Source organism: Lampetra fluviatilis, chromosome 3 (genome assembly GCF_964198595.1).
Source record: "Lampetra fluviatilis chromosome 3, kcLamFluv1.1, whole genome shotgun sequence".
NCBI lineage: Eukaryota > Metazoa > Chordata > Hyperoartia > Petromyzontiformes > Petromyzontidae > Lampetra > Lampetra fluviatilis.
In genome coordinates, this window is record NC_136277.1 from 11,374,508 (window position 1) to 11,400,907 (window position 26,400).

At 48.5% G+C, this 26,400-nt stretch overlaps 1 protein-coding gene across 1 annotated transcript in view; it reads left to right on the top strand.

Moving 5' to 3' along the window:
- Positions 1 to 11,717: 11,717 nt before the first annotated feature.
- The window catches only part of LOC144952362 (adhesion G protein-coupled receptor L2-like), a 220,879-nt gene continuing 206,196 nt past the window's right edge, over positions 11,718 to 26,400 (top strand). The window contains 1 exon segment of the mRNA XM_078882747.1: positions 11,718 to 12,067. The gene's annotated coding sequence lies outside the window, so the exon portion shown is untranslated.

A 26,400-nucleotide genomic window follows, 5' to 3' on the forward strand; every position in this document is an offset into this window, starting at 1 on the left:
GAAGTGGGTTAAAATTGAGTTACAACATTTGAGGATACGACAACAACAACAAACAGAGTGAGTTCAATAAAAGCGTGTAAAAAAACCAGTGCCCTCTAGAGAAGTGTTCTTCACTCATTTTCAAGGGGGGGGGGGGGTGACGTGGTGGGGGGGGGCAGCACTGGCGTCGATGAGACATCATTGGTGTGTGAGGGCCGCCACATATTTGAAACCATTGCTGGGTTTGACAGCAGCACTGATGATGAAGATGATGATTGGGGTGGTGGTGGGGTGGTGTTTTCACTCTTCGTGTATTGCCTTGCAACGAAGCCTTGCAACAAAGAGCGCTGCTCTGGGGGGTCGAGGGGCTTCTATCCGTCGGCGGTGGAGCGAGGGGGCAGTTGCAAGGTCCATATTCTTAGGTTTTTTTCGGTAAAGTCACGTAGGTAAAAAATTTAAATTAATAAAAGTAAAATAAAAATAATATAAAAATCACGACGTTTCGGAGGCAACACAGGCTTCCGTCTTCAGGTGGAACCGTCACAGCACGATTGCTGTATCAAGTAAGGTCCTCCCCCGATGCAAACTCGATAGGCGGAAACCAGTCCGGCCAGGCATTGTCCCTGCTTAAGCAAATGCACACAATGGGCCATTCAATTTTTTTTTTTACAGTGAACTTAACCCTGGGTCTCTGTCATCTCGCGCGATCGCTTGCTCTATCCACCGCTGGCAGGAAAGCCTCTACAAGAGGAAGATTGAGCACCGAGATAGACTTTGGTCTGCTCTTCCATGCAGGCCAGACGTCTCGGAAGAGGTGGGAGTCATCCACGGACCAATGATAAATCCACTGCTGGATGAATCCCTCCCCCACACACCAGCCGCTTAAATGTTTCGCTTTCCTGTGATGCAATAAAGCACCTGGCAGCTACACAAGAGGTTATTGGGGGGTGGGGGTGGAATATACCCACACTTTACCCCACCGCACACGTAATCTGCCCGAGCTAATGAACTCGGGCGTACGCAGTGAATCTGCTGGGTGAGCAGAAACGGGGAGTAGGAGGAGGATTTGAAGAAACTTTTACTAATATACTCTTTGGTTCTTTCGGTAAAGTCACGTAGATGAAGAATAAAAAATAAAATAATAAAATGAAAATAACTCAATTAAATCACGACGTTTCGGAGGCAACACAAGCTTCCGTCATCAGGTGGAACAGCCACAGCAAAATTACTGTAGTGAATAGAGAGAGCTATTTGTGACAAATAGCTGATGACGGAAGCTTGTGTTGCCTCCGAAACGTCGTGATTTAATTGAGTTATTTTCATTTTCGTATTATTTTATTTTGTCACCAACGTGACTTTACCGAACGAACCAAAGAGTATGGAGCCTTGCAGTCACGAAAACTTCAAATCTAGATTTCACTAATATTCCCACTGCCGCGTCTGGAGATCGAATCGACCCGAGCTGCCTCTGAAGTACTGAACGGTTTCTGAATGGCAAGCGCGGACATGTTGATGGCGCAGCTTGAAATCGAGATTTTGGGGCCTTAAAATGAAACATTTCTGATTTGTATTGTTGTGTGTGTCCTAAAAGATACCTATGTACCACATTTCAGCGTTTTACCTTGTCGGGTATTTATATAGATGGGTTAATCCGGCTCTTTGCTTTGGGCCTACTATTCCAGGCCGGTCTAAACGTTTTTTAAAAAATGGGTAATGTTATCTACTACAACTGTAAATAGTGCTGTGTGTTGCTGGCCGCTTGGACATTTGTGTGGGGGGGGGGGGTATGGGGGAGGCCGCGCTCGGCAACGATAATGAGAGAAAATAGAATTGAAATTAAATTCAAGGTCCCTGATTATTTCCAGAACATCGTTAGAATGTTACATCACGCGCGCTTTGCAATGCAATCGAGGGATGTGAATTCCACGTGAGATTTAATGCGGTTGACGATGCCTTTGTAGTTGGCTAATGAATTTATCATGGAGTTGCCTCTAATTTGCCTTGCAGCAAAATGTGGCCACGCGGGGTTTCACTGACAGCAGAATGCAGAATTCTCAACACCCACACGAGTCAATCAGTGGAGAGGCAGACACGTGCAGAGCCGGGGAGGCATTGTGCGGACTGAAGAGTTAAGACAACCACGAAGATTGTGGGTCATTTTCAAATGTGTGTATTATTGGTTTATCTATAACACTGGTCAACAAAAAAAGTTTTTTCTGGCCTGGATTTTTGCAGCTGTTCTAGACTAATTTCAGGGTGCTGATTCCAAATCTGATCTCAGATTTGCTCTATCACATCTCAATTTTATGCTATCGGCATACCCCATTTTCATTGATTTTAACCGAAATTAACTCCGTCACTTATGATTGCAAGTTGTTGCGAGTCAGTGACTACTTTAGTGTTAAAATATGATGCTGTATTTTTGGGTTAGTGTGTTTATAATATCATTTTATGTAGATATCCACATTTATTTAATATTTTTCTTCTGCAGTTTTTATTGAAAATGCAATATTTGATATGTCAAAAATCACCTGATGTGATAGACAGAAACTGATGCCAGATTTGGAATCAGCACCCCAAAATTACCTTAAGACCCTTGGAATACCTTATGCCAGAAAAGTGTTTTGACCAGTGTATAATCGAAGTTTCTTTTGGGGGGGGGGGGGGTTAGATCGCGTAATATATAAATGTGTCGTTCAACCCGCCACCACAAATGTGTCTGTCACCTGATGATGCTAGTTGTAATTACTGCCGAAACGTCGTACTCTAAATGTCGTGGATTTACTCTCCCAACACACCGGGGCGCAGTACGTGTAACGAATTGGCATGTTATGTTTACGTTACAAACCTTACTAATTGGCTGTGTCGGGTGATGGTGGCGGGTTTAACGACACATTTATATTTACGAGATCTAACCCAAACAAACCCAATATGATTGATGCGCATTATACTGAACCTCCCAAGTCGCTTAACCCCATCCCTGTCACGCAATTCCTCGCATTCCCCGCGTGCGCTGGGAGACCAGAAGCTTCGTTTACAGTTGCTTCGTGAATGTCTGCAGACTCTCTGACGAAAAGACAAAGATCACCCCCCCCCCCGTTAACAGACTGTTGGGGCAAGTGCTGTTAGCGAGTAGCACCTATGAAGGCCGGAACGGCACACGTGATGGGGGTGGGTGGCGATGTTTTCACATTACACGCATTTGAGGCTGAGTCGACCTAGGGGAGGAGGCCAAGGACCGGTTCTGATAATTGTCACCGGTGTTGGCCGTGAGCGGAAATCGAACTCGGGGCCACCGCTCCCCACCATGACAACGTACAGAACGTAACCAATTGTGGGTTGGGACAATGGCTTCCAGCGGTCCGGTCAGCTTGGAAGAGTTTAGATCTTAAGTTTTCGTGACAGCGACGTTCCATACTCGTCGGTTCTTTCGGTAAAGTCACGTAGGTCTAAAATAAAAGGAAAAACTTTTTTTTTTATAAAAAAAAATTAAAATTTTATTTTTTTATTTTTTATTTTCTGATTCTTTTTAATTGAAAAAAAATTGCATTTTTTTCATTTTATTTTATACCTACGTGACTTTACCGAAAGAACCAAAGAGCAATTTGGAAGAGTAGGCTAAATTACCCTCTGGACGGGTTTCCCTGGAGAGAGATCTCTCCTGCAGATATCTGATATATTAAAAATCATTTTTTATTAAATTCTCCACCGTCCCATGCTGTGTCCACACAGCAGTGGTGGGGCAAAGTGCCGTTCGGCGCATCTCCTCCAAGGCCTCTGGCCAGCGTGGAAGAGTAGACCAAGTGCCCGCCCAGAGCTCATCTCGAGCGAAGGCTCTTCCGCCAACAGCGGCGTGAGCGAGTCGTTTCAGGGCTAGCGCCTTCGCCACCACCATCATCAAACATCCGTGGACAATCCATTGCTGGATGAAGGTCTCATCTTGCGACGTAACGATCATGCACAGGCACCTGCACACACAGGCAGGACAATGAGTGGCAATTAGCGAGCACCTATTAAGGATATCACGGCGCACCAAAGGGTGGTGTGCATACCACCGCGCCTCGCCTGATTTGTCTCCCCAGTGCCGATGTTCAGATTCCACGCCAGGTTCTCCTCGTTTCAGGCTGAGTCGACCCCCCCCCCCTCTCCTCCCCCCCGGTTCGACCTTGGCGGACCTGAAAGCCGCCACTGATAATCGCTGTCATCAATACCATCACCAGCAGCACCACCACCACCATCATCATCATCATTATCAATCGTCATCATCATTGTCATCAGAGAGCGGGTTAAATGACACTCTCTCACTGCTGTTAGCCACGTGTGGCAACTGAATCCAGTGGGCTAACCACGATGTCACCGCACCGATCCCTCGTTCAGCATTTACAGATGATTGGGGCAAGTGCTGTTAGCGAGCGCCTATGAAGACCCCGATCGGCCGCCTTTGTCTCCCCCAGTGGCGATGTTTACACACAGAACCAGGTACTCATTTGAGGCTGAGTCGACCTAGGGGAGGCCCCAGGAACAGTTGAGATAATCGTCACCGGTGTTGACCGTGAGCGGGGAATCGAACTCGGGTGGCCCGGGTTCGTAGCGCAGCGTAGCGCTAACCGCTGCACCACTGCTCCCCCCTAGATACATACATGCACACACACACACACTCCCACCACGCAAGACCCACACATACACACACTCCCACACACACACTCCCACACACACTCCCACACATACACACTCCCAACACGCAAGACCCACACACACACACTCCCACACACACACACACACTCCCACACACACACACTCCCAACACGCGAAACCCACACACACACACACTCCCACACACACACTCCCACACACACACACTCCCACACACACACTCCCACGCACACACATACACACACACACTCCCACACACACACCCACACACACACACTCCCACACACACACACACACTCCCACACACACACACTCCCACACACACACCCACACACACACACTCCCACACACACACACACACTCCCACACACTCCCACACACACACACACACCCACACACACTCCCAACACGCGAGACACACACATACACACTCCCAACACGCGAAACCCACACACACACACTCCCACACACACACTCCCACACACACACTCCCACACACACACTCCCACACACACACTCCCACACACACACTCCCACACACACACTCCCACACACACACTCCCACACACACACTCCCACACACACACTCCCACACACACACTCCCACACACACACTCCCACACACACACTCCCACACACACACTCCCACACACACACTCCCACACACACACTCCCACACACACACTCCCACACACACACTCCCACACACACACTCCCACACACACTCCCACACACACTCCCACACACACTCCCACACACACTCCCACACACAAGACCCACACACACTTCCACACACACACACTCCCACACACACACACTCCCACACACACACACTCCCACACACACACACTCCCACACACACACACTCCCACACACACACACTCCCACACACACACACTCCCACACACACACAGACACCCACACACACACACCCCCAACACGCAAGACACACACTCCCAACACGCGACACACACACGCTCCCACACACACACACTCCCACACACACACACTCCCACACACACACACTCCCAACACACAAGACCCACACACACTCCCACACACACACACTCCCAACACGCAAGACCCACACACACACACTCCCACACACTCCCATACACACACACTCCCACACACACACACTCCCAACACGCGAGACACACACACACTCCCAACCCACACACACACACTCCCACACACACACCCACACACACTCCCACACACACACACTCCCAACACGGGAGACCCACACACACACTCCCAACCCACACACACTCCCACACACACACACTCCCACACCCACCCACACACACTCCCACACACACACACTCCCAACACGCGAGACACGCACACACACTCCCACTCCCACACACACATTCCCACACACACACACTCCCACACACACACACACTCCCACACACACACACTCCCAACACGCAAGATCCACACACACACACTCCCACACACACACACTCCCAACACGCGAGACCCACACACACACTCCCACACACACACTCACACACACACACTCCCACACACACACACACACACTCCCACACACACACACTCCCAACACACAAGACCCACACACACTCCCACACACACACTCACACACACACACACTCCCACACACACTCCCAACACACAAGACCCACACACACATACTCGCTCCCATCCCCCGCACTCCATCCATCCACACACACGCGCGTGCGCGCTTCCACCCAAGGACCCACACACACACAGACACCGACCCACCCATAAACCAACAACAGCCGCCACTAAGTGGCGGTGACGTCGACACACGGCGCTTGTGCCAGGCTAGGTGCACTTTGAGCCCACGCGAAGTGTCGAAAGCTCGCCGGAAGGAGGTCACCGGACAGACACGTGGGTCGACTGACTGAGATGACCGGCAGATGCCACCACCTGTGCTCCCTCCTGTGCCAACTTGCAGCGTTGGCTCCGAGTAATACTGTTAATCCACTCGTTGTTGTGAGAATTGCATCTCCTTCCTTTGTTGTTGGGGGGGGGGGGCGATTTTCTACAACTGCCCAGTGGCGTCCTTCACGAGCCTCCTCCACGGGGGAGGCAAATCTTGACACCGCTGGTACCGGTCATCGGCATCTCAGCTCCACATTCTTCTGCACCACGTCAGTCCATCTCTTCTCCAGCCCGTGCCGTGACCATTTCACCCCCTCTCATCCGGACAAACAGAAGCTGCTCGAAGCATGCGGTGGCTGGACATGCGGGCTACGTGACCCAGGCAACGCAGCCTCGCCTGCCGGAGGAGCTCACTGATGGGAATGTGTCCAGATCGTTCAAGGATGTGTGGGGGGCTCCTCACACAATCCAGCCTGCAGGTTAAGCCCAGGATGGATCGTAGGCAGGCCAGGATGAATGTTTCTAAGCGGCACAGATGTTCCATTAGAGGGGTTCCAAGCTTCACCCAAACACAGACACCACCACAAACACACACATTCACACCTACTCAAAGACACATCCACACATACACCATAAATGCCCCCCCGTATAGCCTCAACAGACCTTCGTGGCAAAATCTGGAAGCGAAGACATAAAAAATCCGGCACTGCACACGATGAGGGTGGGTGGTCAGAACTTTGCCCGGCCGCCTTTGTCTCCCCAGTGGTGATGTTTGTACTGTAACGTATGTCATGTGATAAAGTAGGCCACCGCACTGCCTATAAACACAAACGTACCCACCCTTCAGCACACGTACACTCACACACCGACTAAACACACAACAACAACCGCCATTCGCCACTAAGTGGCGGTGACGTCACCACGACACGTGTGCCAGGCCATGTGCACCTTGAGGCCACGTGAAGTGTCGAACCCCCACTTGCAGGTCACGGGGCAGACCCAGGTGCCACGGGTCAACTGACTGAGACGACTGGCTGATGCACCATCTGTGCCCCCTAGTGTGCCAACGTGCTGTGCTTTAGTCACCCGGCGCTCCGCTCGTTGTTGTGAGCGTCGCTCCTCCGCCCTCCGTTGTTGTTGGAGGGCGACTGCCTCCAACTGCCCAGTAGCGTCCTTCACGAGCCTCCTCCACAGAGGCCGATTTTGACACCGCTGGTACCAGTCATCGGCAGGTCTACTCAACTCCACGTCCTCCTGTACCACATCACTCCGTCTCTTCTCTAGCCCGTGCCTCGCCCGTTTAGCCCCCTCGATCCGGCCGAACAAAAGCTGTTTAGGCATGCGGTGTCTGGGCATGCGGGCTACATGACCCAGCCAACGCAGCCTTGCCTGCGGGAGGTGCTCACCGATTGGACTTTGTCCAGAAACACACGGACACCTACACACACACAATCACACAACACAACAGCGCCTATGCCCGGCTGAGTTCACCCCTTGAGGCTCGTAGCTCGGGAGGAGGTGGGGGGGGTCACACCGAGGTGCTACGCAGGTTGACCGGCTGGCAGATGCACCACCTGTGCTCGCCACTGTGTGGCACACACCCACAAAGACAAAGAAAAGACCCCCCCCCCACCCCCACCACCACTTCGAGATACCAACGCGCCGTTGGGACGAGTGTTGTTAGCGAGCGCCTATGAATGCCGGCACGGCACAGAAAGAAGCGGTGCGGTGTGGATGAGAACCACGCCCGGCCGCCTTTGTCTTCCCCAGTGTGTGATGTGTACAGGGCCGGATTAAGGCATGGGGGGGGGGGGGGGCTGTAGGGGCTGTACCCCAGGGGCTGTAGCTAGCTGGAGGGCCTTGAGAGATTGAAGTGAACAGTGGTTTCGTTTGTGAATGTTGAATTCAATTTGTTGTTAGCCTTGTAAAAAAATAAATTTTATTTTTCTTTAACTTTTGTTTTCCTTTTAAAAATATTACTCACAGTAACTGTAGCCCAGGGGCCCTACAAAATCTTAAATCCGGCCCTGGGTGTGTATAGACCTCGCCGTGTAAGTCGACATAGGGGAGGCCCAGGACCGGTGCAAAAACAAAAAATTGTGCCACTGTTATCTGTTGTAAACGGGAATCGTACTCGGGTTCGCTACCCACTGCGCCACCCCGCTCCACATCTACATAACCACAGGCATCCACAACACACACACACACGCAGATCGATACCAATACACACACCGACAATGTATACTGCGTATATAGAATACGAATGCACGGTCCCACACACGAGCACACATCCACAACTCAATGCACACACGCAATAGAAACACACAAAGACAAAGATCCACCGTATAGCCTTAACAGGCTGTTGGGGCAAGTGCCGTTAGCGAGCACCTGTGGCACACTCTGGTTTGGCTACGATTGGCACGGTCGGGCTACGTACGGCGCGAAAGAAGTTCACATACATATGTGGTTGGTGGCCAGCCACCACGCCCGGCCGCCTTCGTCTCCCTAGTGGCGATGATTAGACATCGCAACGATGTACAGTATTCATTTGAAGCTGAGTCAACCTAGGGGATGCCCAGGACCGATTCGGAGAATCGTTACTGATGTTGGTGGCCTTAGGAGGGGATCGTAGCGCAGTGCGTTAACCACTGCGCCACACACACAGCACAGACAAAGAAAAACAAAGACACGCACAAACACACACACACGGATGCATAGATACATACGGACACACAGACACACGTAGACACATACGGACACACAGACACACATACAGACACGCAGACACATATACTGTACAGACACACGTAGACACATACGGACACACAGACACACATACAGACACACAGACACACACACAGACACACACACAGACACACACATATACTGTACAGACACACAGACACACATACGGACACACAGACACACACAAAGACACACAGACACACACATACGGACACACAGACACGCACATATACTGTACAAACACACAGACACACACAAAGACACACAGACACACACACATGGACACACAGACACACACAAAGACACACAGACAAACACACATACGGACACACACACATACAGACACTAGACACACAGACACACACACATACGGACACACACACATACGGACGCGAGACAATAGACACACACACACGGACAAAGAAACACAGACAGACACACTTAGCGACACACACAGACACACAAACAGACACAAACACATACGGACACATAGACACACACACAGACACACATACAGACACTAGACACACAGACACAAAGACACACACACGGACAAATAAACACAGACAGACACACTTAGCAACACACACAGACAGACACACAGACACACACACATACGGACACACAGACACACACACGGACAAATAAACACAGACAGACACACTTAGCGACACACACAGACAGACACACAGACACACATACGGACACATAGACACACACACAGACACACATACAGACACTAGACACACAGACACAAAGACACACACACGGACAAATAAACACAGACAGACACACTTAGCAACACAGACAGACAGACACACACAGACACACAAGCACCACTCTAAACTGAACATTTGAGCCAAAAAAAAAAGCGGTTTTGGTGCAGCGAAGCAAAGTCTTCCTTTCTTTGAGTCTAAGAAGGGGAGGGGTGGGACAGAATGGGGGTTGGTGGTGGGGGAGAGGGGAGAGAGAGAGACAGAAGAGAAACGGGAGAGAAAGGGGGGTGGGAGTGAGAGAGAGAGATTCACAAAAGCCCTCCGCTAGCCGTTCATGAATAGAGGGGAGGGGGGGGAGCGTGCGAGGGGCTGAGATGAAACCCCGGGTTTTGGACATCTGGACTGGACTCGCGTTACCGGCAACGGCCTCCCTCTGCCACCTTTCCCTCCCCCTCCTCTCCGATCTTCCCATTCTCCAGAGGTCGTAAACGGGTTTTGATTCCTTACCCGTACCCGGCCGCACCAGGGTCGCAAACGGGTTCCCGTACCCGGCCGTACCCTACCCGTACCCGGCCGGGTATCGGGTAGGGTACGGGTATCGGGTACCTGATTACGACCTCTGGGATGAAGCCATGTTGCAGGCGCGGGTGGGTTGATTCTAGGAACTTGAATTGTGAGAAGAGACAAGACGTTGGGAAATGAGTGACAAACGGTGACTCACCAGTGACTCACGGCCTACTCGTACCCGTACCCGGCCGCACCAGGGTCGCAAACGGGTACCCTAATACCCGTACCCGGGTATTCGGGTATCGGGTAGGGTACGGGTATCGGATACCCGGTTGCGACCTCTGCCATCCTCATCTCTCCTCCGCATCTCTCTTCACATCTCTCACCCCCCACTCTTTTCTCTCCTCTATCTGATTTCTATCACTCCACCCCACACACCATCATCTCCCCCCCCCCTCTACCCTCCATATCCCGTCTCTAGTAAATGCTTCGTTCACCTCTCCCACTCCATCTTCCATCTCTTCCCTCCCCCATCTCAACATTTTACAAATCCATCTATCCTCCCCACAATCTATCCTATAACCCCCCCCCCCCACTCCTAATAGCTTAATAGCTCAATGGGCTTTACCTGGTAAGATAAAAAAAAATGTTTATTCTTTGGTTCTTTCGGTAAAGTCACATATAAAGATAAAATAATAAATTAAATTAATTACATTAAAATAGTTTAGTTTTATTTGTAGAATTTTTTTTAACAGTTATTGATTTACATTTCCTATACTTTGCACTGCTGTCGATTTTTTTTTGTAATTGTTGTTGTAACGTTATGACCCGCCCCTTACTTAGACACCTGTGATAAAGAGCTTTACAGCTCACTGGATTTCCTCCTCCGGTCTAAATAAAGATTCTGATTTTTGCTCTCCACCCCACCCCCTCCTCCTCTCTCCTCCTCCACCACCACCTCCATATTTTCCCATCCGTCACTGCTCCTCTCAATCTCCCCCCCCCCCATTCTCTCTCTCTCTCTCGCCTTCCTCCCCACCCCCTACCACCACCACCATCAGCACCACCACCCAACCACCCTCCGTCTCCATTCCTTCTGCCGCGCCTCCACGCCACTCCTCCCAATCCCCCCCTCCATCCCCTCTCCATCTCTCACACACGCGCACTGCCCCCTCCTCCTCCTCCTCACCACCAACACCATTCTCCCCTCCCCCGTCTCTCTCTCTCTCCTCCTCCTCCACCTCCTCCTCCACCACCACCACACAGACAGAGACAGACTGCCAGAGAGGCGGGCAAGTGAAGCCGAGGGGTCTGCTAACGAATTCAACAACAGTCACAAACTCGACGACGATTGCTTTAAATCGCTATTTAGGAATAGATTGATCATCGTCGTTGTTGTTGTTATCATTTACGGGTTTCGGGCAATTCTGAGATCACCCAAGGAATAACATCTTTATCTTAGAACCCCCGTGTGTGTGAAGAATCAAGCGTGGTGGGGTGGGTTGGTGGTGGTGGCGGGAGGGGGGGTCATCTCTCTCTCGTGTCCGTGATTTAAAAAGCTTCTCTCTCAAGCGAACCCCGACAAAACGCAGGTGGGTCCGGCATCCCCCGTTGTTGTACACACACCGTGTTCTATCACACGTACAGTCTACATTATAGACTGTATTGATTGACGGCTCGTGCGTAATGCTATAGCAAGCGACGCGTTGTTCTTCTTGATCTTGTTGGCAACGCGCAGGATGTATTCTCGACTTGCGTTCTTACAGATTGTGTGGGCAATGCGAGTTGAGTGATGGCTACTGTTGTGTTGGACATCGTACATGCAGTCTAGATTATAGACTGTATCACAGATGTGTTGGATATAGGACATGCAGTCTACATTATAGACTATATCACAGATGTGCTGTCTATAGTACATGCAGTCTACATTATAGACTGTATTATAGATGTATTGGCTATAGTAGATGCAGTCTATATTATAGACTATCACAGATGTATTGGTTATAGTACATGCAGTCTACATTATAGACTGTATCATAGATGTATTGGCTATAGTAGATGCAGTCTACATTATAGACTGTATCATATATGTGTTTGCTATAGTACATGCAGTCTACGTTATAGACTGTATCATAGATGTGTTGGTTATAGTACATGCAGTCTATATTATAGACTATTATAGATGTGTTGGCTATAGTAGATGCAGTCTACATTATAGACTGTATCATAGATGTTGTGTTGGCTCTAATAAATGCAGTCTACATTATAGACTGTATCATAGATCTGTTGTCTATAGTACATGCAGTCTACATTATAGACTGTATCACAGATGTGTTGTCTATATTACATGCAGTCTACATTATAGACTGTATCATAGATTTGTTGGCTCTAATAAATGCAGTCTACATTATAGACTGTATCATAGATCTGTTGTCTATAGTACATACAGTCTACATTATAGACTGCATCACAGATCGTGTACAATGCGAACGAGTGATGTCAACCGTTGCGTGGACACACATTGCAGCACGTGTGGCAGTCTACATCCTCGACTTACGGAACATTACACGGAATGTTATTACGGATTGTGGAATTCGATTGAGTTGATGTGCACTGCTGCTTCGTGTCTGTGTGTGTCTGTGTGTGTGTACGATATCTTCGGTGATGTTACAATCGGTGATGTTGAAAGAAGCATTCTGAAACAACGTTCAGAATCCTTTACCTGTGCCCGCAGCCCGCTATATAAACTGCATGTGTGTGTGTGTGTTTAATGAATTCGAGTGCGTGATGAATGGTGAATGTTGATATTCGTGTGTATCTATACACGTTGGGTGGGGGGTACTGGGGAGACAAAGGCGGCCGGGCGTGGTGTTGGCCACCCCAAACGCGTCGTGTGCCGTTCTGGACTTAATAGGCGCTCGCAAACAGCACTTGGCTCAACACGATGTTAAGGCTACACGGGGGGCATCTTTGTATTTGTGTAAATATGTCGCTGTGTGTGTCTTTGTGAATATATATACACTTCAGTTATAACCTTAATAGGTGCTCGCTAACATCATTTGCCCCCCACCCCCAACAGCCTCTAGGGGGGGGGGCGATGCGTGTAAACATTAGCACTGGGGAGACAAAGGCGGCCGGGCGCGGTGCTGGCCTCCCCACAGCCTTCATAGCCCGCTGCTGCTGCTAACAGCACCCTTGCCCCAACAAGTCTGTGGGTACTACACGGGGGACCTTTGTCTTTGTGCTATCTTTTGTTTTATAACCTTTAAAAAAAACGCGTGCCGTCTATCAAACATTTGCCCGTACGATCTATATTCTGCATGCTTATAACCTGGGATCTTTGTCTTTGTATAATATTTGTCTATATATATGAATGGAAACCTTTGTGTAATATATTTGTGTGTGTGTGCTTTGTGCGTGTCTTTTTTAACACGTGTGCTTGTGAACCAGCGCTTCATAGCTCATCGGATTCCTCCTCCAGTATGAATAAATATTGTGTGTGTGTACACGCGATTGTATATCGGTGCGTATATTTGCATGCGTGATGGTCATATAAACACGGTATGTGTGATATGTGCATTTGTATAAATGTGTTGTGTGTGTAAGTGTATGTGCACGTGTGTGGTAGTGGGGAGCGCTCGAAGCATGCGGTCTGAACCGTGGTCCTGGGCATCTCCTAGATCAACTCAGCCTCAAATGAGTACGTGGTGTGGTGCGATGCGTAAACATCGCCACTGGGGGAGACAAAGGCGGTCGGGCGTGCTGGTGGTGGTGCTGGCCACCCATCCCACCTCGTGGTACCACAGTGCCGGCCTTCATATGTGCTGCTCGCTAACAGCACTTGCCCCAACAGTCTGTTAAGGCTACACGGAGGAGCTTTGCCTTTGCCCATGTGTGTGTACGCGTGTGACTATCGCAAGCCATACTAGGTGCTCGCAAACAAATGTTCCCCCCCCCCCAATTCGCAAACGTCTGCGGGTTTTTCCACCTCGCCAGGATAAATAAACGTGAGTCAATTGGGGCATCAGAGCACCTCCACATTTCGCCAATCCACTGCTGGATTCAGTTGGGATTTATTTGACCATACTTCACCACGCTGGTCAATGCGGCTCGGTAGAAGGGCCGGGTAACTTAAGACGTTGGAGCCATAGAAGTACAGTACAATAAACAACCGTGCTCTCTCTTGCAGCCTATATCGAGTTATATGCACAGCCGTTGTTGTACTACACACGGTTGTGTGCCAGCCATTCCATCCAAGTACTTTTCACGCTCAAGACTGCTTTAGCTGTCGTCATGGTGGCAGGAGGTCGTGGGTTCGATCCAGACCCTGATGCCTGCTGCTGTATATTTGGAGTCTGCATGTCTCTCTCATCATCATCATCACGGTGGCTAGGATATGTTAACTACCTCGCCTGGTATGGAGGAGGTCGTGGGTTCGATCCAGACCTGATGCCTGCTGCTGTATATTTGGAGTCTGCAGTGTCTCTCTCTCATCATCATCACAGTGGTGAGATGTTAACTACCTCGCCTGGTATACAGGAGGTCGTTGGTTCGATCCAGACCCTGATGCCTGCTGCTGTATATTTGGAGTCTGCGTGTCTCTCTCTCATCATCATCATCACGGTGGCTAGGAGATGTTAACTATCTCGCCTGGTATACAGGAGGCCGTGAGTTCGATCCACACCCTGACGCCTGCTGCTGTATATTTGGAGTCTGCGTGTCTCTCTCTCATCATCATCATCACAGTGGCTAGGAGATGTTAACGACCTCGCCTGGTATGCAGGAGGTCGTGGGTTCGATCCCAACCCTGAAGCCTGCTGTATGTTTGGAGTTTTTTTGCGGTGTCTCTCTCTCATCATCATCATCACGGTGGTGAGATGTTAACGACCTCGCCTGGTATACAGGAGGCTTTGGGATATTTTAAGACCCTGAAGCCTGCTGTATGTTTGGAGTTTTTTGCGGTGTCTCTCTCTCTCTTTCTCTCCGTGGTCGCGTGAAATTTTGTCCGGGTCCTCCGGTTTTTCCCTCTACATTTAGAGTCAACGTCGTGCGTTTTGGAGTGTATTGGGCTCCTGTACGTTTCCACGTGGTAATCATCCACTTTGCCGAGCTGCTATTTGTGACCAGGTCGCTTCTGAAAAAGAGCTGTGTAGCGCAGTTGGGCCTTACTTGGTAAAATACAAATAATAAAATAATACAAATAAAACAGAATGAAATAATTCTCACGACGTTTCGGCCACAACGCAAGCAGCCGTCCTCAGGTGGAGAACAGGTCTATCGAGAAGAATATACAGCAGCAGGCATCAGGGACTCTGTCTTCTCGACAGACCTGTCTTCACGACAGACGCTGTCTTCTCGACAGACCTGTTCTCCATCTGAGGACGGCTGCTTGCGTTGTGGCCGAAACGTCGTGAAAATTATTTCATTATGTTTTATTTGTATTATTTTATTATTTCCATTCTACGTGACTTTACCGAAAGAACCAAGAAGATGAATCCCTGCAGTCACGAAAGCTTTAAATCGAAAAATACAAATAGTTGTTTTGCATAGTTTCGCGTATCTCTATCCAAGCACTATCCAGGCTCCAAACCTGCTTATATTCCGACATGGTGGCATCCCATCAACATCTGTATATCTAATTCGGCTCAAGCCGTTCGTAAACCGAGTGACTTTATCTCTTTTATCTAAATCGGCTGAAGCCCCCCCCCCCCCCCGCTATTCCGAATAAAGTAACTCAACTACACTTTTATATTACCAGGTCAGGGCCCACTTAGTGTCTAAAGCAATTTTTTCAGAAGCGACCAGGCCACAAACGATGGCTCAACGAAGTGGCTTATTATCACGTGGAAATGTACAGCTGCCAAATACTCAAGAAATGCATGTTGATCTTCTAGGTCACGTAGAAGGGAAATAATAAAATAATAAATTTTCAAAACGTAATAAAATAAAATTCTCACGACGTTTCGGCCACAACGCAAGCAGCCGTCCTCAGGTGAAGAACAGGGCTGTCGGAAAGACAGCGTCCGAATGACAGACCTGTTCTTCACCTGAGGACGGCTGCTTGCGTTGTGGCCGAAACGTCGTGAGAATTGTATTTTATTATGTTTAATTTGTATTATTTTATTATTTCCCTTCTACGTGACTTTACCGAAAGAACCAAGAAGATGAATCCCTGCAGTCACGAAAGCTTTAAATCGAAAAATGCATGTTGATTATAAATGTGGAGGGGAAAACCGGAGAAAAAATCGGAGTCGGGATCAAACCAACGACCTCCTGTATGCAAGGCGAGGTAGTTAAAATCTCCTAGCCACCCTCCCCTCCCACTCCTCCACGTAGCAGCGTTGATGCCCTGATGTAGCTTCTTCCTCGCTATCCTCGTCTTTCCTGACCCTATGCTGTCGTTTTTTTCCTGCACATTCAATTGCTCGTCCTCATATTTATCATTCTTTAACTTCTCTCTTCCCACTCATTTCTCCTTTTCCGTGGTGGGGTGTCACGGTGGCTAAGAAATGTTAACTCCCTCGCCTGGTATGCAGGAGGTGTCGTGGGTTCGATCCCGACCCTGACGATGCCTGCTACTGTATATTTGGAGTTCGCGTGTCTCTCTCGCCATGGTCGCGTGGATTTTTCTCCGGGTCCTCAGGGTTTTCCCCTCCACATTTAGAATCGGCGCGCGGTTAGATTATTTGGCTGATATACATTTCCACGCGACGATTGAGCTATCGTTTGTGGCCAGGTCGCTTCTGAAAAAGAACTACACAGCCCAGTGGGCCTTAGCTGGTAAAATAAAATAAAAAATAGTTGAGTTTTTAGTTGAACTGTGTAACAAGGGGAAGTCCTAAAGCCAGATGGAGGAACTGTTGGTGGTGATGACCCAGTAAACATAAAATGTTTGGACCAATGTCACGCCAACGTTGGTCCAACAGTTGCAGCTACATGCGCAACGTTGGTGCAACATTGTACGTGTACTGGGGTGACTGTAAGAGCGGTCCTTGAAGGTCAGGTGTTGACTGTCCAGCAGCTATGGAGATCTGGCACAAGCAAGCGATGGCGAGGCATGGCGGAGTCAAAGGCATTGGCCGCCGTGATCCGTCACGTGTGTATGTGATGGATGACTCTTACACCAAAACAATATTCATCTGTCCTTACTAATAATGGCCCATTTGATCATTTTTGACCTTTAATATATATGTAAAATGCACCACACACTCCTTTATCTTCCCTATATATACACACACATGGAGCCAAACACAAACGCCACCATTCAGCTCCGTGTGTCTTGTGCTGACTTGTGTTGATAGCGAGTTCTAGATTTGAAGCTTTCGTGATTGCAAGGATTCATACTCTTAGTTCTTTCGGTAAAGTCACGTAGGTAAAAAATGAAATTAAAATTAATAAAAAATAAAATAATAAAAAATCACGACGTTTCGGAGGCAACACAAGTCTCCGTCATCAGGTGGGATAGAGCAAATCTGGCTGTGACGGTCCCACCTGATGACGGAGACTTGTGTTGCCACCGAAACGTCGTGATTTTTTATTATTTTATTTTTTATTAATTTTTATTTCATTTGATAGCGAGTGCCTAGTAAGGCCTTTTCACTCGGGTAAGGTAGCGGTGAGAAATATCCGTACCAGATAAATGTGGCATTTATTTATGCAAATAGTTCACCTGGAAAATCTTGAGATGGAACATCTCATTTGCAAGGGTAACCGGGGTGGTCAAGTAGACACATATTGTGCACGGCACGACTGTGGAAGAGGTCCTAGGTTCAAAGCCCGGTTTCATTAAAGCACGTTATCGAGTGTCGTAGGCTTGATGGTTTGCACGAAATCTGGTAAAATTCCAGCTTCTGAGAATTAAAAAAAAATTGGCTTGACTTATTTATTGTGTGTTGAACTTCTTTCGCACTGTACGTAGCCAACCTTGCCTATCGGAGGCGAATATGGCATTCGGTGGGAAAGTGCTCAGAAGTGGCTCTGTGATATTCATTTCCATGGGGCCTATTCGACACGGAAGGGGGTCACACTGCTCTGCCAGAGATCCGAATGGATTGTTCGTTTCGTGATGTGATGCCGATTTCACAATTAGTGGTAAAATTCCGGGAAAATTCTAACAAGGGTGTGTATACTATGAGACCTCCTTTACCAGTGGCAACATATAGTAATATAGTCATCTGGTCCAACACCAATGGAGACTAGGCTCTAAGAAAAGCTGTCTCGGGTGTGGACCAATCAACTTCAAGGACAGTGCATATCATCATCAGAGTTGTTTCTTTTTTGTTTGCATTTTGACTGCTTGTGTTGTGGTTATTGCAAACATGATGCCTTGTATAAAGGTGTCAGTTTTTGTACCAGTTGAAAGGCTAAAAACCTATTACTATAAGGGTGTGTATAATAAATGTTTTTAAAAAGCACAGGTCGCTTGAAGGGGATTTCAGAAGTAGCTCTGTGAAATCCACTTCCGTGGGGCAATTCAACACGGAAGGGGGTCACACTGCTCTGCGATTAGCACGGATGGCTACGTGCAAATAAGTTCCAACATATCTTCTTGGTTCTTTCGGTAAAGTCACGTAGAAGGGAAATAATAAAATAATAAAAATAAAACACAATAAAATACAATTCTCACGACGTTTCGGCCACAACGCAAGCAGCCGTCCTCAGGTGAAGAACAGGTCTGTCGGAAAGACAGCGTCTGAATGAACACCACCAAGCTTGGCAGCGTATATTTAAGCTGGGTTTACCGAAAGAACCAAGAATATGAATCCCTGCAGTCACGAAAGCTTTAAATCGAAAGTTCAACATGCATGCATCCGAACGGATTGTTTTGCTTCGCGACGCCGATGGCGACAAAATTGTTGGCGGCGGGTAGGGGAGGGATACGAAACCATTAAGAGCGATGGTTTATAAAAAAACAAAAATGAAAGCACCGATCATCATCGCCACCGCCGCCATCTCTGAATTCTGCCCATCTCCTCCGCGTAACGACGATGAGAGTGCGCGCGCACGCTCCGTTCGCTCACTCTTGGCAAACGAATTACAACAACCCCGCTTAAATGGTAATTGAATCTACAAACGCATAATTATACACTGTGCAAACAGTTTACAGAAACGCGGGAGCGCACGCACGCGCCTCGCATTGCACTCCTCCTGTTTATCTTTGGTGCACTAATTGCCGTCGTCGTCATCATCATCATTGTTATGATGATGATTATTAGAAGTAGCGTTCGTGTTTTACGTGTTCGTTCATCAACCCACGCTGGCCAGCATGGTGAAGTATGGCCAATCGAGCCCAGTGACCGACACGGTATAGATGGGAGGCCTTCATCCAGCCGTGCGATTGATCACGGCTGATTATGCGAAATATGCTGATGAGTAACCGTTATCATTGGCATCGTCCGGCCGTGTCGTGTATATTTTGGATACAATTCACGAATGGCTGCAGAGGTGGAAATCGAACCTGAGTCTCTCTGCCAAGCAGTTTTAGCAGTGAGTTCAGCCACCTTCCTCTGGTGCTATGAACTGACACGGACATTGTGAACCTCGTGGCAGACACAGGGATTGAATTCAAGGATTTCAGACACACTGGCTCAATAGCCTGACTTGGCCATTATGAACGCGTTAAGAAAGAGAAATAAAGAGACACACAGAGCCAGGACTCGGGGCTTGAACCCACACGTTCTTTGACAGTGCTGGTTTAGTGTGTCCTGACACAGACATTTTGAAACGTCAGAAAGATAACCTGTTCGTGAGCTTGAGCACAGATATTTAGATGTATTAGTGGTAGGAATTTTCTGGTTACACCAGCCCACAGGGGATTATTGTGTCCGTCCGTCGTGCATCCAAAAATGGTAGGGGTGGGGCTGGGTGGAGAGGGGCTGGGTGGGGGGTGGGAGGGGTGGGGCTGGGTGGGGAGGGGCTGGTCACCCCGTGGTGCCCTTATAAAACTCAACGTTTAACCTACTCACGCCGGCTTGTGCCCGCCCTCACAGTCGGCCATATTTGTGGAATACACCACGCCGCCGTTGACCCTGACCATTGACCGAGCAGCAACCCAACGCGTTCCTACCAGCTCCCTCCGCAGGAATGTGTTAACTCGGTAACTGCGACACAGCCATTATGTACCTCTAGAGAGAGAGACAAAACAGACACAGGGTTTGACCCCGGATCCACGGAAATAACTCGGAAAGAGGCCCCCAGACCTCGGGCTTGAACTCAGGTTTTCAGCAGCAACGGCTCTGGTTTGTCCGACAGCCATTATGACCCCCCTAGAGAGAGACACCCACACAGCCATAATGATTTCTTGTGCTTAATAATGCACTTCTTAATTGATCTATCTCCTGTATGTCTGCGCTGCACGCCGCTTCACTTATTCATTACGATATTTTATGCATGGTATTTTTTGTGTCTTTATTTTCGAAAATATAAATATCTTCACGTCATGAATATTTAAACACGCGCCTGCAGTATTTATGCCGCAGACGTGTGTACGTACGTGTGTGTTCGGTTTCAATTTCAATTTGGGAGGCCAAGGAACTTAATGTGATGCAACGTGGGGGGGGGGGGGGGCTGCTGCTCTTGTACGATACGACAATTGCGACGTTTCTTGCCAGTAGTTTGTCAGGAGGAGTGAAATTATGAAGCCGAACAATACTCGAGATTCATCTTCTTGGTTCTTTCGGTAAAGTCACGTAGAATGGAAATAATAAAATAATAAAAATGAAACATAATAAAATACAATTCTCACGACGTTTCGGCCACAACGCAAGCAGCCGTCCTCAGGTGAAGAACAGGTCTGTCGAGGACGGCTGCTTGCGTTGTGGCCGAAACGTCGTGAGAATTATTTTATTGTTTTATTTTTATTATTTTATTATTTCCCTTCTACGTGACTTTACCGAAAGAACCAAGAAGATGAATCCCTGCAGTCACGAAAGCTTTAAATCGAAATTTAATACTCGAGATCTCTCAGTCTGGCTGTCCCGAGTTTCAGATGCTGTATGAACATTGAACCCTGAGCATCTTAAAGGTGTCCTAGTTTGGCCGTCCCCAGTTTCACGGATTAACATTTCACCCTGAGAATTCAAAATGTGTCTCTATGTTTGCCCGACCCGAGTTTCAGCTGTAAGAATTGGACTCTGAGAATCCTAAATGTGTCTAACTTTGTCCCTCCCGAGTTTCAGATAAAAACATTTGACCCTAAGAATCCTAAAGGTGTCTTAGTTTGGCCGTACCGAGTTTCAGATATAAACATTTCACCCTGAGAATACTAAATGTGTCTAACTTTGTCCGACCCGAGTTTCAGGTGTAAACATTAAACCCTGAGAATACTAAATGTGTCTAACTTTGTCCGACCCGAGTTTCAGATATTAACATTTCACCCTGAGAATCCTAAAGCTGTCTTAGTGTGGCCGTACCGAATTTCAGATGCTAACATTGGACCCTGAGGTTCCTGGAGGTGTCGCAGTCTGGCCATGAACCTCGGGCATTAACATTGAACCGTTCTAATCGTAAACATGCCTTAGCCTGGCTCTACGAGCGCTTCGTATTAACGCTGAACCCACGACAAGAAATCTTACAGGCGCGCCTTCTATCTGCCCCGGTGAGTTCTAGGCAGTAACACAGAACGCTAAGAATCTTACAGATGTCATCCTGTCTCTTAGCACTAAGTGGGCAATGCAGCTTGCCGCTATTTTCTGCTGTTGCTGTAGTTTTTTGACGTCTGTGTTGGTGCGTGTGTGTGTGTCTGTGGGTCGAGGGGAGAGCGGTGGCACAAAGGTTAGCGCGCTCCGCAACGAACTCGGACACTTCGAATATGCAGTGTGTAAATATCAGCGGTGGAGGGAGGGGGGGAAGACAAAGGTGGTCGGCCGTGGGGTGCTTATCACCCACTCCCCCCCACACCCTGGTGTACTGGCGCCGGCCTTTGATAGGCGCTCGCTGACAGCACTTGCCCCAGCCGTCCGGTGAAGGCTATATACGGGGTGGGATCTTTTGTCAGTGTCCACTAGGCTATAGGTGACGCATACTGATGCGAGCCATGAAAGTGAAAAAAAAGGAATAAAGGGAAATAATTAATAAATTGAGCTCCCCAACCCCCACCACCACCACCTCCCAAAAAAAAATGCACTCGGAGTTTAAATTCCGATCACGGCTTCCTGTGGCGATGGACGTGGTTGGTTAGAGAGGGGCAAGTCCTGCCCGCCTGTATTCTCCAGCACATGTGTGTGCGCGCATGTGCACGTGTGTGTGTGTGCACATGTGTGCACGTGTGTGCGGGGAGCGGTGGTGTAGCGGTTAGCGCTACGAAGCTGTCGACCCGAGTTCGATTCCTGCTCACGGCCAACATCGGTGACGATTATCTGAACCGGTCCTGGGCCTCCCCTAGGTCGACTCAGCCTCAAGTGAGTGTGTAAACATCGCCACTGGGGGGACAAAGGCGGCCGGACGTCGTGTTGGCCACCCACCCCCACCTCGTGTGCCGTGCCGGCCTTTATAGGTGCTCGCTAACAGCACTTGCCCCTACGGTCTGTTATAGGCTATACGGAGGATCTTTGTCTTTGTGTGCATGGGGAGCGGTGGCGTAGTGGTTAGCGCGCCGCGCTACGAAGCTATGGACCCGAGTTCGATTCCCGCTCATGGCCAACATCGGTGACGATTATCTGAACCGGTCCTGGACCTCCCCTAGGTTGACTCAGCCTCAAATGAGTACCTGCTGCGTAAAAAAACATCGCCACTGGGGAGACAAAGGCGGCCGTGGTGCTGGCCACCCACCCCGTCGTTTGCTGTTCAAACCTTAATAGGTGCTCGCAGATAGCACTTGCCCCAGCAATATATATAAGGCTATACGGGTGTGATCTTTGTTTTTGTGTACATTTGTTGATTGCATTTGTGTGTGTGGTTATGATTGCAATGTGTGGGTGCGTCTTTGTGTGACCAGTGGCGATGATGGTGTTGTTGATGGTGTTGATGATGGTGTCACCGTGGTGATGACCACAGTAATTGTGGTGGGGGTGAAGATGATGGTGATTGTACTGGTGGTGATGATGATGTAGTGGTGGTGATGATGATGATGATTGTACTGGTGGTGATGATGATGATGATGATACAGGAATAAATGTGACTGTGATGGAGATGACCGTTTTGGTGATGATGATGTGGTGGTGGTGATGATGGTGATGATTGTACTGGTGGTGATGATGATGATACAGGATGAAATGTGACGGTGATGGAGATGATAGTTTTGGTGATGATGATGTGGTGGTGGTGAAGATGATGGAATGATTGTATTGGTGGTGATGATTGTGTTGATGGTGATGATGATGATGTTTGCAGATTGTGACGACGACAGCGGTGGTGGTGGTGGTAGTGCCTGGTGGTGCTGGGTTTGTTGTTAGTGGTGGTGCTTGATGATGGCGATGCAGACGTCAGTAATTGCGATGATGTTTGATAGCAACGTTGCAAATCTGCACGTCGCTTTGTGTGATGAATTCTAGCGATGGTGGAAACTGCGGCGATGTTAGGAGCGGTGTTAGCACTCTCCACGCTACGGACCCCGAGTTGCTGGGCCTCCCTTAGGGCGACTCGGCCTCAAAGTGAGTGCCTGGTGCGGTGCGTGAACATCGCCACTCGGGGAGACAAAGGCGGCCGGGCGTGGTGCTGGCCACCCACACCCCCCTCGTGTGCCTGTGATAGGTGCTACTCCGCTCACAGCACTTGCCCCAACAGTTTCTTTACAGGCTAGAAACGAGGGCTGAACGATGAATCGATTTCAAATCGATTAATCGATGTTTGAAACGAATGCGATTAGCAAATCACAAAGGCTGCGATTTTTTGCGATTTTAAAAGTTCGATTACTTTCTTATTATATTTGTTTTATTCCTTATTATAACTTTATTTATTTAACTTAACAATTGTTCTATATTTGATTGTTCTATTTCAATTAAGACATTTTAATAAATGCGTGTGGGAAGCAATTCATATATTTTTCAAGTTCGCATCCTTGCATTCGAATTTATAGAGCAGTTCATATTTTGACGGCACCATGTGCTAATGCTCCCATCACACGTTTTAAATCCGTGACACAGTGAATATTGAACTGAAGCTTGCCTTTCAAAAAACTAAATTTTAATCGCAAATCAAATCGCAATCTCTGTCAGCAAAAATCCGCAATTAGATATTGTCCCTTAATCGTTCAAGCCCTTAATGGTGGAGGCGGTCACGCGCATGCTTGTGACAGTGATGATGATTCTAGATTTGAAGCTTTCGTGACTGCAAGGATTCATATTCTTAGGTTTTTTCGGTAAAGTCACGTAGGTAAAAAATGTAAAATTAATAAAAGTAAAATAAAAAATATTGCTATCGTGCTGTGACGGTTCCACCTGAAGACGGAAGCTTGTGTTGCCTACGAAACGTCGTGATTTTTACTTTATTTTTATTTTATTAATTTCAATTTTTTACCTACGTGACTTTACCGAAAAAACCTAAGAATAGTGATGATGGTGGTGGTGGTGGTGGCGGCGAGGTGTTGGCAGTACACGGGAAGATACAAAGGTAGCCGGGCGCATGTGTGTGTGTGTACACACGTGCACACACACAAACACGTGCGTTCAATCGGGGGGGGGGTCCCACTCAATTAAACCGCTGCAGCGTTGTAAGCATTAGAGAGACAAAGACGGCCGGGCACTGTTGCTCTCTAACAGCACGAGGTTGGTTTTTTTTATCTTTCTTATTCCAGCCGGTACGCCTCTGAGACTTGCCGTGCCTTTGTCTCTGCGCGCAGGCGAAGGCTTGCATGTAAATGAAAGTGGTTGTCACGTGGGCGGTATAGCGCTACGAGACCGGCACGGGCTCCCCACCCGCCCCTAGGTCGACTCAGCCTCAAACCGAGTACATCTGGTGCGGTGCGTAAAACGTCGCCACTGGTGGTGGGGAGGGGGTGGGGCGGAGAGGGGGTGGGGCGGAGAATCAAAGACGGACGGGAGTGGTGTTGGGCCAGCCCCCCCTGTTCACACATCAAGGCCGTGGTAACGAAGTCAACATTGGGGGGGGGGGGGGCAAATCTTCCAGGGGGTCCCCCCCCCCAGAAAAAAATCTTAATTTGAAAACTCATTTCCTGCCGAAAATATAAAAACATTAACTAACACATCGGATGGACTTTTTATTAATTTTTTAACAATAATGTCTAATAGTGTATTGTATTACATTGCTCTGTTTTTTTCTATTTTTTTTACCTTTTCTTGTTTCATTGTATGCAATGGCAGAGATTCGGGATTTATAAAGTACGACCATAGCCACAATCATATCAACAGAAATCTATTTTACAGCAATATATTGGGGGGGGGGACATTTTCAGCATATTTGAATATTGGGGGGGGGGGAATGTGTGTCCCCCCCTCCCCCCCCAATATATATTCATAGGCGTCCGCTCGCAGCACTTGCCCCACAAGTCTGTCCGGGCTACACGGGGGATCTTTGTCTTTGTATGCGCGTGTACTTGTGCGTGCGTATGCGCTGTCCCGCAAATTTGCATTTTAATGGGGATGCTTGTGAATTAAGGACGTCTCACAAAAGTGGGCGAAATCGACAACCACCTTGCCGATTGGTGGCCGCTGTACCCGTTTTTGCGATTGTTAGCGCAGCAACACACACACACACAACACTCACCACACACTCACCACACGCACACACCACACTCATCACACTCTCACCACACTCACCACACTCATCACACACTCATCACACTCTCACCCGCACACACTCATCACACTCTCACCACACTCACCACACTTACACACTCACCACACGCACACACTCACCACACTCACCACACTCACTCACACACACCACACACTCACCACACACTCACCACACGCACACACCACACTCATCACACTCTCACCACACTCACCACACTCATCACACACTCATC